General features: G+C 41.0%; 1 long non-coding RNA gene across 2 annotated transcripts in view; it reads left to right on the top strand.

The window, feature by feature from the left end:
* The window catches only part of LOC113746254 (uncharacterized), a 155,615-nt gene that overhangs the window by 114,741 nt on the left and 18,943 nt on the right, over window positions 1-21,931 (top strand). Inside the window, exon 3 of one of the 2 annotated variants that reach the window (XR_003462698.1) lies at window positions 14,135-14,272. The exons of the other annotated variant lie outside the window; for it this stretch is intronic. This is a non-coding gene — a long non-coding RNA (uncharacterized LOC113746254). The remainder of the gene's footprint in view (window positions 1-14,134; window positions 14,273-21,931) is intronic. 2 annotated transcript variants of the gene reach the window in all.

Below are 21,931 nucleotides of genomic sequence, written 5' to 3'. Positions count from 1 at the left end.
TCGAGGCAGGTTTTTGTGTGTGTGTGCTTGGCATGGCATGGAGGCGTGAAGTGGTAATAGTTAAGGTTAGGGTCATTCTCCAAAGAATGAGTGTAGATGTACAGTATGTATTGCTTGCCATTGGTGGGGTGCTTACTTGAGGGTCATTGGCTTCTCTCTAGGCCCACACATACACACACATATCCTTACAGTGCGTGCGCGTGCGCACAAACACACACAAAGATCATGCTTCTGTGTGCTAATCCCTCTGTGTTTGGTGGTTCAGTTCCACAGAGGTTAATTAGAGATAATCAGAGAGAACCACTGTTCTGCCACAGAGCAAACTCCACTAATTTGTTATCACTGAACCCTTTCCTTTTTGTTCTTCACGGCCCCTTTTTTTGTTTGTTGTATCTTTCTACCTGTCTGCCTTTGTTCCTGTGCGGGAATATAGCTGCAGGTACTAAAATATAAATATATTTTAGTGACAGTGGTAGCCTTGAAGGTGTTTTGAGTGAAGGGTGCAGCTTTCAACTTATTTTCTCGTCTGGAAAACTCCTCTCATTTTCTTACCATGTTTGAAGGAACCACAAAATAAAAGTCAATTACAAAATCATATGAAAACACAGATTGGATGATAAACAGGTATAACACTGGATAATCACTGAACACGGAAGATTATCTTTGAGTTTGGAGATCCACAAAGCTCTCAGGCTTGCAACCCTGAAGCATGATAGAGGGGAAAATTTAAAAAGAGTTTTTCTTGGGGCGCTTCCATGGCATGGAGAAAAAAAGCTTACTATGATGATGTCTTCGAGGCTTGAGATTAAACCAAACTGCAGTGAGTTTTCTACGCTTAAACCTGTCTGTCTTACCTGTACACTTGCTGTATTTTTTTATAAAATTTTCTCTTTTGCAATTTCTAAAAGGCGTCCAATGATGCAAAAACACCAACCAGAAATTGAACCATGCCAAATACTCGAAGGTCGTCATGTAGCTGTGGAGCATCGTTGTTAGCTGGCTGCACCTTTCAGCACAAATAGCAGTGTCTGTGGGAAGCTGGAGAGGGATTATGACATTGTTGCTACACTAGACTAGTAATGACTGGTTGGTCAGTTCACCTGTATGAAAGATGAGGGGTAATAAACAAGAGATAGCGTGAACCTTCCAGTGTCATTGCAGCCGTGGTAACTTGTAAAATCCTGTCTCATAGTATCCTGTCACACCAACGCAGCACTTTGTGTTGTGCTATTTTCAGTCTGGACACAGCATTACACCCTCCCAATGAATCTCCTCTCTGACAGGTGAAAAGAAAAGGCTGTTGCTTGGGCCAAAAGTGTAAGTTAGCAGTGACAGGGACCCGAGTGTGTGGGGAACTGGGCCTTCCAGGTTAGAAGAAAAAAAAGGGTAGATGTTACTGTTTCTTAGTGTTCCTGACCTTTTATGCAGGCTTATTTGCCTTTGGGCATGGCACGCAAACACAACTGTGAGTATTGTGAATGATGTTGTGCTCCCATAGGGGGATATGTGTAGTGATGCACGGTTGTAGAAGGAGTTGCGATACCAGCAAATTTCTAAATACAAGTTGCTAAAAGTAGTTGTTTAAATGACAGCTGCTTATAACATTGAAAATGGATGCCCAAGCAACGTTATATGGTACGACATTGCTCACACGCACACGACTTCCACACGTCACTACCCTGACAGTCTTTGGTTGGATTAGTTCTGCAGCATAGCTTTTTTTAAAAACTCTCTAACTGTTTCCACCCAATTTTAGCGACGAAATCTGGGAGAAAATCCCCAGTCTCTATTGAGCGAAGCATTTAGAGACCAGCTTGTGAGTCTAGCAGTCAAATAACAAGGCAGTCAAAGCAGGGTAAATAGAGGTTAAAAATATCCCTGAGCACACTCCTGCTCTGTCATTGCCTCCCCCTTGATTGATGGCAAGATGTGTCATTCTTATCATTCTTTTTTTTTTTTGCATTTTTTCTGGATCCCTTTAGCTATTTCATGAGAATATGTTAATTTCACATTCCAATTAAGAAGAAGTCACTCAAAGGAGGTGAGACGAGGTTTAATGAGAAATAATTGGAAATTTCTCAGCTTTTTGCTGTTGCACAAAATTGAAGGGCAACATGGTTGGAAGTCTGTGTTCTAAAGCTAAATTAATATCATTAATTTCTGCTACAGCAAACAGTAACGCGGAAAACTGAATTCTTAGAGAAGAAGGTTTCTTTCACACAATAGCTTATTTGTTCTTGTCTTATGAGTCTGCATGAAGCATCTTATATTCCACAAAGTATGAAGTATTTGAGTTGTGCAGCATTTGGCTCACACCTGAAATAAATGCTGCTGATTTTAGGGCTTGTAAATGATGAACTTTTTTTTATAATGTGTGGTGCCTGACAAACTGAAGAGAGAACGTGTTGGGCAGATGCCACATAAACACTAAGCTGGAGTGTAGTTTTTATTAAGTGTGTATATCTACTTGTGTATGTAAGTGTGTTTATGGTTTGGAAGTGCATGTGTGTTTTTATGTGTGTATGGATGGTCATGCAATGCCACGGGTCATCAATAATGTATTAGCTCCACTCTCATGCATTTAACACTTGGTTTCACTTGATTCACTCATCTGGCTCCTCACCCACAGGGGGATAAAGTTATCATTAAAACATCTCCTTCCTTCCCTCCTTGCTCAACAAATTCACCTTTACCGTGGAAAAAAGACGATGTTAGTACCAAGTACCAAAAGGAAATGCTACACATGCAGTTATCCACCGAGAAATATTTAACTTTGAATCATCCATGAAGCAGGGAATATCATAGCCTGGCATGCAGCACAGCCGTGCATAAAACAAATGAACTGAAACTAATTTTAATTAAAATGAAAATGAAGGAGCCAGTTAAATGTAATTCTGTGACTGTCATGTAGATACAGTATGTAATATATGGACTTGTTTGCATATGAAAGGCACCTGGAAAGGGTGAGAACTCAAATAAATTAATTTTTTAAAATATGGATATCCATCAGCCTCTGAAAGTCAGCCTTGAAAATTTACGTCTGGACGACAGCCACCAGGAAAAGATTGAGCCAGCTAGCTGGAAGCCGGCCCAGTGACAGAGCTAATGGGAGTGGTTTAGATGACACGACTCGCCAGCTTCATGAACAGCTTTTCAAACTAGATGTTGGACATATAAAATGAAGCATCATTCTACTTGGTCGATGTTTCCAAATCAGCCACCGTGTTTTTCCAACATGATCATTTGAGTCAAATGAAATGCGTGTTAATCCAATCCTGTTGTTGTCTGAGCAAAGAAGAGCAGTTGTTTGTCATGTTTCAGTTTACCTGGACTGACTAAAAATGCTCACAGAGCCTCACCAAACCATGAGGAAACTTTGCAGTTATGAGTTTGTGCAGTGTAAATGTAGGCGCAATGACACCAGTGTCGATGAAGTGATCTATTTTTGTCATATCAGTTAACTGTAGGTGCATTGTTCTAACAGTATTAGTAGTAGACCAGTAGTTTATCATTTTTCCCTTCACTGTTAATTTTACGTAGCATAATGTTTTCTCTTCAGCGACAAGACTACTTTTCATTGATGCTACCGAACGTCAATCAGGCTTGTTTCTTGTCTAAATTCTAATGTTTGTGTTGTTGTTTTCACTCACACAGCTGTTGACATCTGTGTAAGCATCCATGTGAGTTTAAAATGATGCAGAACCTTTGTTGCATCTTCTGTTTAAGCCCCTAACCTGAATTTAAGATGTCAATCAACCGTGACCTTTTTTACTCTCAATAAAATGAGCATCAATTGGATATAGTTATAAGTAATTATAGTCATTATGTTTTCTATTCATATTTTGATTCATGCTTGTTATATTTTTTTTTATAAGTTTAAGGGTCAGGCTGAAGTCATAACTGGCATAAAGAGATTTGTTCTTGGTTTAAAAGGAAAAGAAAATTTAAACAGAAACTGGAAGTAGGAAATGAAAAAGAACAAAAGAGAAGGATGATTGAAAGAAGAAAAAAACAGATTAGGAGAAAGGAAATAGATGGAGTCTGTAGAGGGGGATAGGTAGAGGAGGTTGTGGATAGGCCCATTTATGTGCAGCAGCATTAATCTCTGTCAGTCTGCTGGTCAATATTGTCTGTGGTCTCGACCATTGGATGTCGCTGTAAATGATTGATATGGCAATAACCTGTTTACCCAGGTGGCTTAAAGCAGTGGCATTCTCTGCAATATTGAATAAACAGCACAAATCCACTCTTCTCTGCAATAGTATACAGGTTCACATGCATGTGTGGGTGGAAACACGCATGCACAATACGCACATTGCTCAGGGATACATCAGTGGTGGTGGCAGGCCTGCAGGGTGGTGCTGGAGTCGTTTAAGCATCTGTCTAATGGAAGTGTCCTTGAGCAAGATGTTGATTCCTGCTTAAATCAACTCACAAACTTGATTATTTCAGGATGGGATATTAATATACTGAATCACTGTTTATTAATTTCTATGGCTGGAATGTTGCCCCACTGGTAATGATTGGAGAGCAGGAAAACATCTGGACAGGCTGCCAGTCCATCACAGACCTAACAAACTGACATTCCTACCCTCAAAGTGTATGATAAACAAATTAGAGTTACCGATCCATCTTGCATGTTTAGACTGTTTCGAATAAGGCAGTCACACACCTCCTGCACACACACACACTGCTAACTGTTGAGCTGCACTGCCACTGCTGACATTTTTCCTCATATAAATCAGTGTCTCTGAGGTTACAGGAAATTATCCAGGAGGCCAGTTACTTTGATTAAGAGTTGACCCCTGTGCTCTAAATGACCTGCAACTGGATCCGAGCTGAAGGTCTACTGAGAGGCAACAGGAGATAAGATGTAGTGTTGCCCGCAAGGCTTCAGCCCTTGGCAGAGTCACTCCGACTTTATTTTTCTGCTGTCTTCGCCGTCTCCACCCACCTCAGGGCCGCTGGACAGCTTATCAGCCAGCACTGCTACCCCAGACCACTAACAGACACACACACACACACACACACTAGAGCAGTATGCCGCCACACACCAATGTGCTTTGGGAGCTGTCATGCAGGCCTTGGAATTAGTTTTATTTACGATGATTCACATAGCTATAATTATATGTAAAGGTGTGCCTTGGAAATACTTGTTTTCATAAATGGTGTGCCTTGTGACAAAACATTTGAGGACCACAGCTCCAGAGTGCCCTAAATGTAAACATAGATTAGATTTAGTACTGAGCTGCTTCCAGTGTACCATAGAAAACCTCCTTCATCTCAGCACATGATGCATTACGCTATTAGATTGTCTGTATGCTAAATTATTTTTACAGCAAAGCGTGTCTGTGACACATTGCACGGAAATGTAGAGCGGATTTTCAGTGTCTTAAACATTTGTGTTTCGAGCAGCAAGCAGACAAGAAAAGGGAATAGAAGAATCTTTATTATTCATCACCACTAAATTTTGTTTCACAAAAGTGCAGAGTGTGCCATTCAGTCCATTTTACAAAGAGATGCAAATTAGAGAGAGATTAGACTGGATGCATCAAAAGTTACAAGAATTAAGAAGACCATCATTAGAAATGTGGACACCCTTCATTAAAAAGAGAAAGAATTTTATGTTTATTCATTTGTTTTTATTTTGAAACCTGGACCTACATAACATTTCACTCATTAGATTTATTCTACTATAAACTATACACACTCGGTTATCTGTATATGAAGCAGGTTCACATATTATTATTGACTTGTGCAAACAGTGGCTTAATGTTGTATATTAATCATTTCTTCTGTTTAAATTATAATGGAATGAATTTTAAAATACCTTTCGATTTACATTATATCTCCAGTTTATTTGAATAGACCTGATTGATGATGTTAAATAACATTTACATGAGTGATATATTTTCATCTTTGCACATCTTGTAAAATCAAACAGCTCTTAAGCCTTTTTTAAATACTTGTTTAAAGACTACTTGATAGTCGGTGGCTGAGGATTGTTTGTTTGTAATAAAATAAAAAGCCAACTTTAAATCACAATTAAAGTGAACCTTCGACAAAATGCGCGGAAGACACAAAGGACTTTATGTGTGATACACACATAAAGTCACATATATACAGGAATGTGGTAATGAATGTTTTATTTCCCAAGCACACAGAGTTTAAATATGCTAATTTAATTTTAGTCTAACAAACTTTTCAAACTAAGAATGGCGGACTGGGAGGTTGCTAAACCACCTTCCATTATATATTTCACAATGCATGGCTATTAAAGGAGATCTATTGCTGGCAGGCCACCGTATGCAAAGACATTAATTATACAAGCCCTGGTCCCCAATGCTCTACAGTATTGACTTTTTACCTTCTTTAGCCATTTTCTATTCAAGCTAATTAAAAATTTTCTATGACTTTTCTTATTGCAGAATAAAGGAAAGGCTTCCAGACTGCATAAAGCTGCAGTAAGTGGTATAAAGACATAATAAATGTCTTAGAGAGGAGGGGGTGGTCTTCCTCATCAGTTTGCCCCACTACCTATTAGTCCTCTCATTCACATACATTATCGGTCTTGCATTAAATAGCTAATATCCCACCAGAAATTATTATATTGAGAAAGAGGCCAGACAACTTTGACTGGTATGAGTCTTTAAAACATACAGAACAATGTCTGGGCAGAGTCAAAGAGTTATGATGTCTAAACACCAAGCCAATATTTGACTATTAGGCATCAGATGCCTTTGAGCCACCATTGAATGTCTGTGGCTGACAATCACCCGTATTGTGAATGGTGAGTCGAGACCTGTTGGCAGTAGTTGGCCCTTATCAGCGATTGCTCTGCTGATTCAGCACAGTGAATTGCCAGCAGAGAGACAGATTGTCTATATGGTTAACTTGTGATATACTGCCAGTCTGGTTGAAACAAAAGTATCTTCTTGTGATATTACCTACTAAAACTTCTTGTGTGAGTATTCTGAGGCTGTTCAAACAGATTCACAGTGACATGATGTGATAGATAGGTAGTTTATTTGTCCTCAAGGAGGAATGATAGCCAAGTTTGCCTTTCTCATGTGTTACTATTACCTTTCAGACCATATTTAGTAGTTAAAGGGCAACTTTAGTAGACAATGTGACATAACGCCAACCACCTCATCAATTAGCCTTTGTAGATGCTTGATCTCTAAGGTCAGGTGGTCGTGTCAGGGCCCTAAAGGTATGGCTGAGAAGGGCAGGTGCAGTTCTGAGTACTTTTACTGATATAATCAGCATGCAGATCATCTAATATACTCCACAAACTAATTTATTTTTTGTCATATTGGAAATTTATTTCAGGAATGTGTGTGCGCGCACACTTGCATTCATTATATCACGTGCATGTCTCCTTGCCTTCCAGCATTTGCCTTGGGCAATGGAAATACATTTCTATTTCCAGCTTTGTAAAGACCTGCCTAAATGAGAGACATAGTATCTTGGAGAGGCAGGGGGACTTTTTATTCTCCTTGAAGAGAAGAAAACCTTGTAGCTGGTATTTTATCTGATGAAAAGATGGAGCAGGGGAGACCTTCTAACCTCATCTTTGTGTTGATGAGAAAGCGAGGCGAACCAAAAAACAGTTTTCTTTGTATAACTAGAATGAGCATAGCTTGTTGAAAGAGACCCAGTTATGGCAGCCAGAGACCCCAGTTAATGTATTTTGGAGAAGAAGAAGTGCAGCTTGCAATGGAGCAAAGGCGGATAATAATAATTAGAACTCTGCCATAGATTAAATGAGCGTTGATCGAAACGAAGTTCTGCTTGTTTATAATTTGCATTGTAAATGAATTCAAATTTCCTGTTTGCATGAATATGAACAGCCTTTTCCATTTTCAGCCAAAAAGAGGACACTTTTGGCTTCATGTCCTATAGCCTATTTAAGCTTCATGTGGGAAGAAGGACCATGTGGTTGTGGGTTCTCTTTGCATGAAATGAAAGCCAAATGTGAAGTGGCACGATATAGATCCTTGTAGAAAGAAAACTGGGCTGGGCTGAGTGAGCAGGATTTTGAAAATACAACAAGTAGACATTGTGAGGACAATTTCACCTGCAGAAGTCCCCAAGATGGACCAAATCATTGCTCCAGAATGGAAAAGCAAAGAAATTGTTCATGATACACGAAACAATTTGTGGTCATTAGTTGACCATATACACATTTACTAGCATTTATTAAACTTAATTTTATTCGTAACTTGTGTTCACGCTATGGTTCTAATACTAATCATATTTCTTTTCTTTTTATTACCTGAGCGACTATTTATTGGTATTCTGCGTGTGCAGTTTGTGTCTCACCATGGACTAATGTGCTGCTCAAAAATATCACCCAGGTTTGGCAGGCTGCCAGTGTGCCAACTTGGCCTGATATGGTGATGACGCTTCTGTCTATTTATGAACTCTTCATGAATGTACAAGCTTGTAAGGGGCGGAGGCTTTTTTATATTTGTCCTCCAAAATAATCTCCAAATGTCAAATTCTTCAATATTTGAAGTCCGATGTTCTGCAGTTACTCACTCCACTTTTATTACATTCATAAAGAAATAATGTTTTGTCTCATAAACCCAGTTAATATCAATGTTATTGAGGCTGAAAGGGAATGCACATTCAGACAGCATACCAAATATAGATTTAACCAATGCTGCTTTCTTTTTTCCTAAATTTGTTGTACTTTATTTATGTTTTACTTCTTCGCCCCAAGCCTGTTATTCTTCAATTTTTGGCCTATACATAATGGATGCTGTGTGAGTGAGTCAGGGTGGAGTTTGGCTCTGGGGCTTGCGGGCATTGCAGTGAGATAGAGTAAGGGAAGGAAAGAGAGACATAGAGAGCAGCAGCCGGACAGAGAGTCTGAGCCAAGCCTTGGCAACTAAGCAAAAGAGAGAGATTATTCGCCTCAGTGGAATGGAGAAGAAATCATGGTAGACAGTAGCAAAACCTCTGTTTGTGACCCCTATCTGGCACAGAATGATATGGAATACAGTCTATGTTTTTGAAGTGCTTTATGTCTAAATAATACAGAGAGTTTGAGTTGAACAAGAGTATACTTGCAGCATGCCATTTTGATCCATATTTAACAAATGTGCCCTTTTTCGATATGTAGTGTCATATCCATTATTTTTTTCTTGTTCCCACTAATGACTGCCCGTATGTAATTTTTATGGGTAAAAGGTCTCATCATTCAGAAATAAAAATTCATCATACCAGTGGAATGACAGTAGCTCAGCCCAACACTGTTACTGAGCTAATTGACCAACTCTCACTCTCATCTCGAGTGCCAGTCTGAGAAATCCAAGAAATTACAAAATGATGCAGAAAAAAGACACACGATAAGTGCAGATAACACTATTAGCATGAAGAAGGGTTCCCAGCTCAGCTTCAGTGGGCGCAACACGCTGGACTGCACTTCACTTTACTTCACCGGCCTTATCTAATATATTCTGTTTACCTCACGACAGTTATGACAGAAGATAAAGCGATAGCCGCTCTCCAGAGGAAATCCTGTCCTATAGAATTACAAACCACTGCACAGGTTTTTTATTTGGAATCTGAAAAGACCTCATACTTACGGATCTATCCTCAAACAGCTGTCCTGGATTAGATTTCTTACACCATGTTTGTTTAACATTCGGTCTGAATGCTTGAATCAAGTGTCTTTGGGTTCCTTTAAAAAAAAGTTACTCACATCATCAGTTGTTGCAGTTTATTTAAAAAAATCCAAAAATACCCTTTACCTTGTCACTAATCTTATAATAAGGAGCTGCAAGGAGCTCTCATGCATGGCTGACGCTGCTAACCGGAGGTTGATCGACAGTCTAAGAGTTTTGGGAGGTGTCTTTTGCTTAGAATCGTTCCTCTTCCAGGTATTGATCTAAGGCAAGGCTAAAGTTGATAGCTGAGCTGCAACCAGCATGGGAGCTAACTCCCAGTGTTCCTGGTTCTGACAGGCCCAGACCGGCATCATTATTACAGCACTAAGCATTGGCAGTCAGGCTGCACTCTCCCCTTTCTCACCCCATGATAAACTACTGACGGGACTGGAGGCAGATAGGTTTTCCAGCATACATCAGCTCCAAAAAGCACATCAATTATTCAACCTCACACTGGCCTATTGTAATTACTCTGCATTGATATGCTGCCAGCCATCACAACCATAAGTCAATGAAATGAGCAACAAGATGCAAAACCTTTACTCCTGCTGCACTGCCAATTGTGATCTGATTAGGTTGTCCTTGTAGCCAGTAGGACACTAAGCTACTGAGACCAAGCCTATATGAAAGAAAGAAGACGGAAAACAAAATATGAGCATGTCAGTTATGACAACACTGAAAATGGTCCGGCTGTAAATGCTGCTTCTTGTTTCCTGTGTTTCTCACTTCTGTGACTTGCAGGGCATCGTAACGTACCTTGACTAGTAAAGGGTGAGTCACAAAACACACACGGAGGGTCAGTGAATGTAAGCGGTCAAAAGTCATCAACAGGCAGACGGACTAATAGACTGACACGAACACAGAAACAGACAAACTGATGAAGCCACACTCTGAATCAGAGTTCAGAATGCCAATCAACGTTTTCCTGTTTACATTTCACATTACTCTCTCCTTGCCTTCACTTTCCCAAAGCCTCCACAGAATATAGATTGGTTGCTCATCAGTCTGCGCACGAGCTAGTCATACGAGATAGCAAACAGGGAATGGGGAGTAAAGAGGACAGAGGGGGAGAGGAGGAGAGAGGGAGAGCTGCACGGCACAGAGTGACATCCCACGCTCACCTCTTTGGTTTTTATCGGACTAGCAAATGCACACTCAGTGGAGAGAAGGAGCAGGGAGGAAAGAAAGAAAGGTGACTTACTTCTGAGCGAGGGTGACGGCAGACAAAGAGTAGGTGCTCCTGTGCGTCTCTGTGAGCCTGATTGAGCCGTAACAGCCTCCACTGACACAGATGGAGAGAAAGAGGCAAAGAGGGGAAAAAGGAAGGAGAGTGGTGAGAAGGGGCGATGAAGAGGGAGACTGGAGGCTTGACTCAGAGTGCTGGCTTTGCTTTGTAGTGTACACTGTTGAGTGCGTATATGTGCATGTGCGTGCGTGCGTGTGTGTGTGTGTGCTCTATTTTATGTTCAGAGAGATTCTTTGGATGGGCTCTGTGCAGATACACTTAAGTAACTTGCTCCTGAACCTCTTGTTTATTCAGCTCACCGCTTGCATTTCCACCACATGGATGCAAGTCCACATCTGTGCGTACAAAAGCACACAAACACACACACACACACACATACCAGCCTTTCCAAGTTGCCGTATCACACAGCTGGAGTGTTTAGCACCACTCAGATAATGCCGTATTCTTTTGGCTTTTTTTCCCCCCCTCCCTAAATACTGATTCACAGGCAAATAATGAAAGCATCTCCGCTCGGAAACGGGCAGGGAGTTTCAGTGTTTTGAAGAGATAAGGAATTTGGGCTCCATTCACACGAGAAACAGACTGAGCCAAATTGATCCCCTCATTCTCTCGGTCAGTTGTTTGTAAGTGAGAATAATGCAGAGAGCTGACAGTTCAGTGTGTGAAGATACACTCACTGATATCCAAAACGTTATTATTATGGCTAATTCATGTCTAAGTATATATTTTTTCTTTATTCCATGAAGGCAATTTTAGTCGAATTGAGCATCCTATCCTCTGAGACAAACATAGAAATCTTTAGAGGAGCGGACGCTTTTGCAGCATGCAATTAGCCCTTTGTGGGGTTATTGTTGTAGAGAATGTGAAGAAGCCATGGAAATCAGGAGCATAATGAAGGCAGGTGTGGAATTAGCGTTGTCTCGTTGTTTCCACACTACTGCCGTGGAAGATTTTTTATTTTTTATTTTTTTCAGAACAATCGTCTCTCAAGTTTGTAGCAAATTTTAGCATCCCCATGACAGAAACTTTCAAACAAAGATGTCAGCTGTGACTGCTGCTTGGCATGAACACCAATGTAATGAATATTAAGCAAGCATGGGTGAATTTTGCAGACTGGCTGATGCTAGCCTTCGTGTTCTCCTGCAAGGGCCATGACAGATTGTCAGAATCACCTTGTTGTTTTTTTTAAAGCTCCTGAAGAAATGCTGACTGTAACCTTACGTGTCAATGCCTTAAATTAGCCCATTCAGTCCTGCTCTCTCCTTGCTCCTTCCTTCCATTTTTCAGGCTTCTTTGTAGGTAACTCCATCCTGCCACACCCACATCAACCCAGTTTTATGAAAGCAGGGAAAATCTGATATCTTCCCTTTTTTCTTTCATAAACTCTTCTTCTGGGCTGCGGTCCACTAAAGCATGGACACTGCCCTGAAACAAGACCAATATTTCCCCCTGGGATTCGTGGATTTATTGCCTGTAGCATTTATTGAGAGGTCCCAGTCGGAGATGAAAGCACATGCACACACACACACAAACACACATACACATGCAGAGGAAAGGGGGTTAGAAATGCTAATTCAGACACACAGACGGGGGGTGTAAATCCAGTCCTCATTGTGAATTCAGCACGTTGGCTGTATTGTGCAGCGGTGAGCCCCTTTATTCAATTGAGCTGCCATCCATCCTGGCTATGGCATTGAGCAGGCACGTACAGGGAGCTCCCACAGGAACCTTAGACTCACTCAAACACACAAGGGCTGTTTGCATACACATCAACAGACATTGTCGAGGTACAAAGACCCATTAGGACTATAATGGCCTGATGCAACTCTCAGTAGGGTTATTATTATCAGTTGATCTGAATCTCACCTTTTCTGAAGCGTCTGTGACTGTGTGCATGCGTCACTGTCTCTCTAAGGATACCTGTGGGCGAGTGTGCGTGATTATGAACATGTGCATCCCATGAGAAAATAGTCAAGCTGTGGTATTTTCAAATGATCGTGCCAGAAAAAAACACTTACGTTATTGTGTGTGTGTGTGTGTGTGCACTGGAAAAGTAAATAAACGGCTCCATGATAGACTGGTGACTTATCCACAGGATGTACTTGTGTGTTCGTAAACTCAGCAAGTCCTCCAAATTAAATGACACAATGCCCTCCAGAATACCTTTATCAACATAATTTCAAAACCGTCACACTGTTGATAAATAAATCACTTTTATGATGCGACAACACTACGGTTAAATTTTGGTTAGGTTCATGCACAAAAACAACGTGGTTAGGTTCAGGGAAAGATGGTTTGGATTAAAATGACTATGTTGTTAAGGTTAGGGGACTGTCATCGTCATGGTTACAATAATAAACACTTGGTCATGGTTAGGGGAAGATCTTGGTCACGATTTAGAGAAACAACTGTTGACTGTCTGTTGGAAATAGGAAACAAACAGCGGTCTGCTTAAAGTCTGATGTTTTGTTGATCCATCCATCCTGCCGACCTTCTTACACAGACTTCTATTCTTCTAAACCTCAATATTTCATCACCTGACTCCAGTCCAAATTACTACTACGTGACAAGAGAGCTTTGTTACTTCGATGTAAACACGATACATTGTTATGGGCTACTCTGTTGTTTCTCCTGTTCTTGGGAGGACAGTCTCTGTAAGTGGGTAAAGATAGAATGGATGAGTGTATGAAGTGAAGGAGAAGTTCCAATATTGTAAACTTAAAAGCTCTACAGTAAAGTACTGCAGTGATTTTGTACTGCACCTGAACTCACGAGGGATAGACTTTGAAAAAATCCCACAATGAAAAAAAAAAAAAAGACAAAATGTAACAACAGCATATTTCTACGTTACTGTATGTTTTTACAGGTACTTCCCATGACTAGTAAACAGTGGTATGTAAAAAGGGAATATTATTTTATTAAGCTAAATGTTTTGAAATGTATAAGAGGTAAAGGACACTTCATACTTACAAATCATACTTTAAAAGATTTGAATGATATGTTTTATATATAAAATCTTACTACACTGTACATTATTTTAACTGCTTCCTCTGTTGACTTAAAATTTGTGTTAAGTTGAAGCTGAATAATCAGTCTTGTGAGTTAATTTAACTGAAACTGAGAAATCAAATTCACTAAACGTAAGATATTAAGTCAAATAAACAGATGTTCAGTCACACTGTCTAATGAATTTTCATCCACATTTTTTCAGTTCAAAGAGTCACTTCTTTATTCGACATGAAGATCTTAAGGCTGCAGCTGCTTCTGTTGGCGCCTCTTTGTGCCACGGATAGCACAAAGTCAACACGAGGCTGCTCCAGTGACCTTGTTAAACTAAAACTGTAAGGAGGTAGGTGCTGAATTTGATACCAACCTTCATTATGGTTAGTATAGTTTTTATCATTATGAAAATAATCAGGATGCATTAAAAAACCCACTGTAAGTTTACATCTTACATGTTTATGCTAGATAAAAGAGGCTCTCATTTCAAGTCTACAAAAGTATTCAACACATGTTTTTGAATTCTGAATTCATCTGATTTTGAGTTGGATGAAATACAAATAAGTGAAACTTATATATTTACATGAAGTTAACGAGAAAATAATTAATTGCACCAACTTCCTGTTATTTTACAGTGTAGTATCTATCAACTGTAGTTGTCAAATAAATGTTCTGGAAGAAAGGCACAATATTTCCCTCTGAAATTGAGGGGGGCAATATTCTGTTTCTTAAAATGATAGTGCTGAGCAGAAGTAGCACTTATTGTTGCTTTTTACCACTGACCACCACTGCAGTTGAAATATATTGTTGCATCTCAGTAGTCAAGAGGAAGCTGGCACTGGCCGAATCCCTATTAAGCCTGTGAGAGAGAGATGGCACATCAACAGCATATCCCCTCTCATCTGCCCACTGATGGATGGTGAGGACTATAATTGTCTTGATTGGTGTGAGGGGTGCACGAGTCTAGAGAACAGATGAGAGGCGTTTAGCCCGCAAAGGTAGGCTGTGACAGAGCCGCAGCAAGGTGAGCTATGGTCTCTGGCCTCGGTTATTATCAAGCTGAGTTATAGGCCTCCGCCTCCCCCACCAATCTGCACACATTACAATGCCAAGCCACAACACGCAATCTTTCCTTATGCTCTTCCTCTAGGTTCGCCCTCCTTCATTCTCTTTCTCTCTCTGTTTCCTTTCTCTCGACTCTCGTTTCGGCCTCTTTAGTTCTTTTCTGCACCCACGCCTCATTAATAGAAAGACAAGAAATCTAATGAGTTAGAGGTGGCGGGGTCATTTTTTTTAACAAAGTGTGTGTATGTGTGTGTGTGTGTGTGTGATGGAGGAAGATCTGGCATAAATGAAAGTCACGTAACCAGTAGGGAAAAGCTGGAATCTCACTTGTGAACCATCCTCTTAGGTCCTCATGGAAATTGCTTTTTCCAACCAAAAACCTAAATTTAATCATGTCTAACCTAATACCCAGTCATTAACAGTCTCTATGCTTATACTTAAACTTGCCAACTCTAAACTAAATACCTAAATTTAAGATTTTTCTGACCATATAAAATTAACCATGTCTAACATACTAGATAGCACAAAAAACAGACCTCCTTCCTCCTCAATCCTCTGTTCCCCTCACTCCTGTATGACTAATATCTTTGTCAGCCATGCGTTTTTGATCATTTTTATCACTGTTCGTGTCGCCTTGTGTTGGAAACGTTGGAAAACAAACGGCACGTCTGAGTTGAAATGTCATCAGCAGAACAACAGTTCTCACAAATAACACGCCCCGCTCTATACCAGAAGAAAACAATAACATTACCATATATAACAGAGTTACCATATGTGAGCGGCAGAACGGTATCATTGCTCATGTGACATTCATTGTGTTGCTGCCTGCTGGTGCAAAATGCTGACATGCGGTGACTGGCAAAAGTCTGACTGGAGGAGCCCTGCTGTCTGTCACCCTCACCTCCTGCTGGGGAGGCCTGTGTGTGCACCCTGGGGCTGTGGGTGGGGGTGGAGAAGACAGACGGAGAGAGAGAGAGAGAGAGAGAGAGACAGAGAGAGAGAATCAAGTTAGAACAAGGGGAACATCAGGCCATATTCATCTTCTCCATTGCCTTATGAATATGTAAACCAGACAGGTCAAGTAGGCATCAATGACTCTCCTCCCCCTGGAATTCAAGACGAGAGGAGGAGAGGAGAAAAAGGAGCGCTCCCCTCTGATGCTTTCATCTAATAAAGGTGGATCTCTCTGTGGCATGTTATAGATACCTCTGTGTGTGTATAGTGTAAGGGTGTGTGCACGATAGCAGTGTTTCCTTGTGTCCGTGTTACAAATGGGAAAGCCTGGCAGTCATTCATTCAATACATTTGTTGCCTTAAAATTGCCTTTTCGATATCCTGCTCCTGCTCTTTTATCACATTATGGAAATTGAGAGGAGAAAATGTATGGAGCCTTCGACATTTCTTCATCCTCTTTGGGGTAAATGTGGTCGGGGTTTTTGTCTTCCTCTCAGATGTGGGGGGGAAGACTTTAAAGCCTTAATATTATGATGCTCCTGCCAAAACCACTCCCTTCCCCTTGCTTTGCGCCTGCCTTTCCACTCTTGTGCTGCCCTTGGCTGCGCGTCTTTGAGTGAGACACTGGCACAGCATCAGTGACGGAGTACACCTCACCACAAGTCCGTTTGATGGTCCAAGATGAGAAGGGAACATTTGGTTTTGATTATTCTCATTCTGTAACTGACACACACACACACACACATGCAAAGAGAGACCCAGTGTGCTGGATTAAAATGAGAGGTCAAGCCAGGACCATCGTTCTTATAAATACACTGGCCACATTGTCTCTCATTTCCCTTGGTCATGGTTTTCAGACGTCCCTTTTTGGTACACCAGTGCAGTAGTCTGCCGCGCATATAAAACTCCTTATATTATTAGCCTTCATAGCTTGAAAATGTCTTTGACTTTGTGCGTACCCTTAACATAGTACAAGGTAATTAATATTTTCCTTTGAACTTCATTTCCCCCTCATGTTTATTGAAAAAAGAACAATGTCTAACAATCAGACTTCAAAGCGAACAAAAACAAAAAGTAGGGGATTTAAATCCTGGAATAATTTTACAAATGGAAATAACAACAAAAAAAATGGTACCAACATCAAAATACCACAAAATATGCCAAAACCTGGGATGTCCAAGTAGCTCACTTGGTGGTAGAGCATATGCCCGGTGGACCAGGTTCGACTCCAACCTGTGGCCCTTTGTAGTATGTCAGTCACTCGCTCCCCCAACAACAAATATGCCAAAACCTTTATGTAAAAATGTGAGTGTCTCAAAATCACTCAAAAATTAAGGTAAATAAGTAATTCACGTCTCTGGAATTTGCCCTATATTATATTAATATCATTGATAATAATGTTTTGTTAATATTACATCTTCTCTTGACTCTATTATTATTGTTTGTTATTACAAATCTCACAGTGTCATATCTCATCAAGCTAATGGAAATGCTGTGTTAAGCGGAGTGGCCTTTGAGCCAATCAATGCGCCTATACAAGCTTAGAGCTCCTAGGTAATAATAGGGGGATCAGTAGCTGCCCTTGTAAAAGTTAGCTTAATATAAACCACATCAGAATGAAGCCTGTGACGTCTGCTGTCCCCTTCTCTGTCCTGCAGAGGTCAAAAAACACATTTCATTATTTCTCTCTCATCCTTTAATCCTCTTCTATCTGATGTAAGCACTGCGCTGAGGAGTGCGCGCACACAAACACAAATGGCCAACAAGAGTTTTTGGCTCATAAATACTGATGCGTAGGATTGCTCCACCGTGAGGGAGAGTGTTTGCGCGCGCATGGCTCCTTGTGGACGGAGCGAGTGAGGGATACATGTAGGTGACAGAAAATGCAGAGTAGAGGACAGATAGGGGCAGATGTGTGAAAAGGAGAGAGGGAGAAAGAGTGTGCATGCATGACTTTTGGCAACATTGTCATCTTAATTCCTCGTCAGGGACTGAGCCTAGGTTTACAGCAGGATTACAGCTCAGGACCAATTATTACCTGAGAGGCTGAAGGAGAAGCGCAATGTCAGACCTCGAGATCAGCAGCCCAAACGTGATGTGACAAGCATACAGTAACTTGAGCCATAACAGGTCAGCATATGGTCAAAATGATGGCGAGCTCGCAATGTGTCAGGTGGTGTTAGCTCAGACTTGCTGCTTTAATGCGTGATAGTCAGCTCCATCACACCTGTCAACGCCGCAGGCACCTGCCAATCATAATCAAGCCGCAGTCCTCCCACATGATTGTGTTTATTCACGTGTGTGTTTGTGTGTAGATGACAGAGCTGGCGCATAATATCCACACAACAGGTGACCTTTGTGTCCCCTTCTGACAGTATTATTCCCTGCGTTGTGTTTGGCTCTGACACCTCATGAAACGTAAATTGGATTGTAAGAAATTTCATAGAGCCACGGTTGGTAGAGAATACAAGTAGATGTCAGTAGGAGGGAGCCTCTTTTAAATTCCAGTGTTCTGGCTGCCTCAACTCAAGGGTAATGTATGCAGAATCATGGCCAGCTTGGACACATGCAGGGAGAGGGGTCATCTCTACGGCAGCATATCCAACTGCACATTAGGCTGTTCTTTGTCAGACAGAGACGGTATTATTCACTAAGTGTATTCATCCTTTGTTCCCAGCGTCTCATCCTAGAAATCAGCTAATCACCATTAATCAAGTAATCAAGACTTTGCATGTATTAATTAGGCAATTACATATCATAAAATCTAAAGACATTCACATGAAAGCCAGCTCCCAGCATAATCTTTTCGACTCTTCGCTCGCTTTCATTTATGAATAAGCATAAGGCTCTCGAAACAAAAATAAATGAAGCCACGAGTGCCAAGATGAAACAACACACAGTTTATGAAGCTGTGTCAATGACAATAAATAGCCGGGGGGGGGGGATTTTATAGGGATTTCTATTTTATACCTGTTCCCCCTGAAATGAAATGACACGTGTAGTTAACTTGTGTTCAAAATATTATTTAGACCCCTGTGATCACATGGTTAGTTTTCAGGCTGATTTTTTTATTGCAATAATCTGTTAGCCGCTGAGACGTGTCCGCACTGAGCTTGAATTAGTGTCTCCACACCCTGCAGCTCCAAGATTAACAACCAACAGTTGAGACGCTATCCTATGGGTAATGTAGACATACACAGTGGACATTAGTTCCATTGTTTACCGGTGTTATAGATCCTAGGCAGTAAGGCTTTACTAATTGCTGCTGTGCGGAAATAGAGTCAGGTAGTCCAACTCTTGCGATGAGTCCTGTGTAGCTGCGAAGGCTGGAGGCAGAGACAGTAATGATTATGGAATTACTATGGCAGAGATTGTGATGGCTATCCTAATGATTTCATGTTACCGTAATTAGCATTACGAGGAGGATTGGTGGGAGTGGGGGCGAGAGGATGGGAAATTCAGAGGGGGAGGAGAGAGAAAGGGAGAGAGAGAGTTAGATCCAAGCAAGAGAGTCGGAGTAACAGACAAAGGCAGCGAGAAAGGAGAGACGGTGACTTGGTTGGAGAGGGAGATGGAGAGTGAAGAAGAAAGGAGATGGAAAGAGTGAGTGAGGGAGGCGGGGGAGACAAAAGGGATGGAAGTGTAGGAGGATGTTCATTAAATAAATGAGGATGAATTGTTAGCATGACTGGTGGGCTGGTGAGGTTCCTTAGCTTCAATTTCAGAAATGCTCGTCTCGCACAGAGAAGGAAGTCAACCCCCTCACACGCTGTCAGCTCCAAGTCCATCAGCTCATCAACATTTTTCTCTCTCTGGTAACCATTTTAGTGATAAATGTTACATGCTGACTAAACATACCTCGGAAATTACAGACAGATCAATGGATATCTGATGGTTAATTCAAATCAAAGGGAAATATCATACAATCCATTTTGTTGTTTGGTGTGGCACAGTTTTTATTGCCGTGACTAATTAGCAAATCATAGATGCTATGATGTAATGTCTACACTAGATGCATGTAAACAGCCATCTGATAACATTAATTAAATGTCAGGTTGGCATGTCATAGCTGCTTTTATCATCCTGTGCCAAGTTTAAAAAGTAAAACACGGTAAAAAACCATCTGTTATAAGAGTAGCGTGGTTCCCTTGGGGAATGGAGCACCGTGTAAGGCGTGTGAGTGGTCAAGCGAGAGTGGGCGAGCGCCGGAACGAGCAGAGGGAATGTGTGTGAATGGCAGAGCAACACAGCAGAAGGTTAGCAGTAGAAGCTGAAATAAATGTACAGTGCACAATCAAACAAAAGGCCACGCATCTCAAAAGTCAAGCTCCGAGCTCCTGTGTGTCATTCCACTACTGTGGGATGTGAAAGGGGGTTAACCCCTAAGTTGACCCGTACTTTGGCCCAGGAAGACGGCATCTCCCCTGTGCTACCACAGTCTGCCAGCCGAACTGTAAAAGGTTAACACATCGCAGAAGAGGAAGAGATTGATTGTAGCCCCAATAAAAGCGTCCAGTCCTATGGATGAAGCTTTCTTTAAGTCTAGACATAGAGATTTATACAACAGTTAGTTCTGACCAAGTAATCTGATTGGACAGGAGCCACTGATATAGAGCACAACATCACTGGGACTTTCTGGGACGAAAAGAAGCCTCGTTACTTTAGCGCAGACCTCCAGGGGAGCCAAAAACAAAACTAACACCGTTCAGGCAAACAGCATGTGTATAGAACTGCTTTCAGACTTGGCTTAGTCTAAAAAACATTAACATCTGAGCTGCGATAACATGGCAACATGGAGACTTATAGATCAAAGAGAGCAAGCTACTGTTCAGGAAACGATGACTGTGCAACAGCGCAGTCCCAGCCCGGTTGTGGAACTATTTGTGTTGGCGAAGCAAGACAAACAAATCATAATCTGTTGCTGTTATTACTGTTAAGTAATAAATGGAGCTCGTAGAACTGTTGTATAAAAGCAATATAACACTCAAGGTTGTGTTGTTCTGAATATCAGCACCCTGTGATTTACTTCGACTGAATCACAGCCATGCTGTTATTCAGTACAACACCACTCCCCCTCATGTGATATAGAAACTGAGGACAACTTGATACATGTTGACAAATGAGAAGAGTTCCACTTAGAGTATAAAACCTGGAATAAATCAAACATTGAAACAACAACACAATATGTAGATAGATCATTTGTGACAGTGTGAAAGTATTTTAGTGTTTTTTTAAAGAATTCCTTGATAAGCTGAATTGAAAATGTGTGTTCAGTGAAAGTTTTATGTTGCATATTTGCCATATGGATTTACTATTTTAACAGGTTTTGACAAGCATGGCAAGTAGGTATCAAAGTGACCACAGCAGAGTTGGATTTGCAAACAGAACTCTCTTCTATTCTCTGTTGTAGGTGCATTTTCTTATGAGTAGGTATTTAATGATAAACTGGTATATCACCCACTGTCACAGAGGAGTCCGCGTGTATGCGAGTGAGTTGTATTACGTTTACATGCTCACTCACTTTTGTCATCCTGTTGCGTTTTAATTAGCACCTTATTATGTGCTGCCAAAGCTGTAATGATATTAGATAATTCTTTCTCCCTTTTCTTCCCGCTTTGCTGTGAATTATTCAAAGATGTGGATATGTAATTACCTTAAAGATGACATACATGCAAACCGAATAAGGCAGCGCTAGGTTTTGTCTGCCACGGTGGAAAAATTGCACTGTACATACTTTTGCAGAGCTGCTGTCCTCGTCAAGGGACACGTCGGTCATCGTGGTGGGAGTGGAGGATTAGAAAGTGGAGGTAGTCACTGGTCATTAATCAGGCAACAGAAAATATATAATGGTACACTGCTGCCAACATTTTCCTGCTGTGTTCAGTGCCAGCTGTACTTTAAAATCATAAAGCGGAGCTGCTCATATGTTGGTGCGTCTCTTCTGTCTCTTCAATGAAAGCTTTCACATTTCTTCACAAAGAAGAACCCC

The sequence above is a fragment of the Larimichthys crocea genome, chromosome VIII (genome assembly GCF_000972845.2).
Source record: "Larimichthys crocea isolate SSNF chromosome VIII, L_crocea_2.0, whole genome shotgun sequence".
Taxonomy (NCBI): Eukaryota; Metazoa; Chordata; class Actinopteri; family Sciaenidae; genus Larimichthys; species Larimichthys crocea.
This window is presented reverse-complemented; position numbering and strand designations above follow the sequence as displayed.